Source organism: Cupressus sempervirens, chromosome 8 (assembly GCF_028749045.1).
Source record: "Cupressus sempervirens isolate cs-2001-9-10 chromosome 8, ASM2874904v1, whole genome shotgun sequence".
NCBI classification, from domain to species: Eukaryota; Viridiplantae; Streptophyta; class Pinopsida; order Cupressales; family Cupressaceae; genus Cupressus; species Cupressus sempervirens.
The window spans coordinates 160005976-160008727 of NC_143125.1; positions in this window are offsets into that span (position 1 = coordinate 160005976).

The following is a 2752-nucleotide window of genomic DNA, read 5'->3' on the forward strand; positions in this document are numbered from 1 at the left end:
AAAGTTCACTTCCATTTCATTTGATTCATCATCTCATATGTATAGCTTACTCTCTCTATGTCTTTAAAGGTTCTCTAAGATCTCCTCTTCTCTTTTTTGAACTTCCTCAACTCAAACATGGTTAAGGTGTCAAGAAATTGTTCTATTGTAAACTTATGTAGATCATAAACTTCCTATATAATCAAAATCTTATCACTATAGATATCTAGTGATGACATCAAGACCTTCTTCGTGACATCTTTGTTAGTGATACTGTCTCCTTGATTAATGACTTCATTTATTATCATTGTTAACCCTATGAAAATAGGTTCTAATATCTTCCTCTTCTTTGATTTTTGAATTCTCATAATGGTGCTTAGTTGCTAACTTCTTAGATAACTTAACTTTATCATTGCTTTCATAAATCTCTTTCAAAATTTTCAAAATTTTACAAGGAACCCTAAATGAAATAACCTTAGCTAGCTTGGATTTTGATAAATCACTAAAAATTACATACCTTTATTTCTCATTCTCCTCATAGGCAATAATTTTATCTTGAGTACTTCATGCCATTCTGAGGCATAATATACTTTGCCTCTACATTCTTCTAGGTAGTATAATCAATTAAAACTATATATCCTCTCATCTACTCTTTCCATGAATCACAATTGGTTGCATCAAACATAGAAATGTTCAATTTCTGTGTCATCCAATCTACCTCAATTGGTTAATCTCTCTCCAAGGAAGTAAGGCTCTAATACCAATTGTTGAAAAAACCAAATAACTAAGAGGGTGTCAAATTAGTTATAATTAAATGATTTCCTTAACATTTGTTTAACTAGATAAATACTTAAAGCATACACAATCTTATCACAGATATGAACATGAAAATGAAAAATCATCAACCCAATGAACACCAAAATTTATGTGGAAAATATGAATAAGAAAAACCATGGAGAAGATAATTCTCATGAAATGAACACCTGTTAAGGTGATTTGTACAAGGGTTCACTATTGTTTTGCTCATTGTTATTTGGTTTACTATCAGTTGGGCTAACTACCCAATATTGTGAAAAAGAGTTGTTGCCAATATAAATAGGCTCACTACTAGAATAACACAAATAAGAATTGAACCCACCATTAAAGTCACTATCGTTGACACTCTACAATACAAAAATGATATAACAATAAGTTACCAAGTTTACTACCTTGTTTATATATCACCACACAATTTTTTCCTTATCAAATTCATATACATTTCACATATTACTCGCATACAAGCATACAACAACAAATAAATTCATCATTCTCTTATGCAAAATAATGCCAACAATTAGGTCAACCTAAACCAATTTTGAATAGGTCATAATAAAACATTTGTGGAATGGTAAGGAATGAATCATGGGCCACCTCCCTCAATGCAATATTCCTTCTGCATATGAGTATAGTAAACCATCAATGAGATTTTTGGTACCAACATATGGGATCTATAAATTACATGGTAGCTTCTAGGACCATAGCACAATGAATAATTTCCTAGGAAGGCTGAAGCCAAACAAATGATCAACAATAAGTAAGACCTACATTGATACATACAAAGGTAAATATTTAAAGCATTGCATCTAGTGTACACTTCTACTGATACACCAAAACATAACGATGCCACATTTAAACTTATACATATATGCATCAGGTATGCAACAACAATGACAACAAAAAAAATAACATCAACCTCACATTCTAACAATGCAAAAAATTGATTGAATAAAGACACAATTAATAATGCTAGAGATGGTTAGATGTTTATTTGCAACCACCACATTTGCACTCCAAGAGCTTCTCCTCTAAGGAGTGTTTGAAACTTATTGAGACTAGAAATGCCTCATATTCTATTCTCTTAGACAGAAAAATTACATTGCAAGAGGCACTATAACTAATGGTTATTGTAGTGAAATAAAATCGATGATTCAAGTCCATGACAGAGCAGAGTAGGGTGAAGGATACAAAAAAGAGAGGATTTCTTTTGGGCATGATGTAAAATAATTGTATTTGTGATTACTCTAGATTTCTAGGTCATTGGGGATTTTGTCGCACTTAGCCTTGGAGTGGTGCATGAGTATATTGACACTATGCTTGACTAAACTAGTGTTGTACAAGAGTACACCAAATTAGTCTTTTACAATAAGCACATTCAACCAATCATTCACTAGAGGTGCGTAAAGCTAAAAAATCCCTTGCACATGGATGCCTATGCATTAAACTCCAAGTGGTACAAGCATAGGCCTAGTAAAATTACACCCATAGAGGATAGTGAGGCAAAGGAAATATTCTCTAGAGCCATTGAAAATATGTATGATCTCATAGAGGCTAGCATCACTCGTATTGAATGGAAAAAATTTCCCACTCTTGAGGGTTCTTCAAAGGTGAATAAGATGGACACAACAACTATAGCACAAGAAGACCCAATTTTGTGATGGATTTCTCATGGACACTACTACTCTAGTCATTCAATTGTTATCTCATGTTTGTAGTTCTTCAGTTGTTTAAAGGAAATAGTCCACTTATAGCTTCATCCACACTTAAGACAAACAAACTTACCTATTCAATTGTTATCTCATGTTTGTGGTTCTTCAGTTGTTTAAAGGAAATAGTCTACTTATAGCTTCATCCACTCATAAGGAAAACAAACTTACCTATTCAATTGTTATCTCATATTTGTAGTTCTTCAGTTGTTTAAAGGAAATATTCTACTTATAGCTTCATCCACTCATAA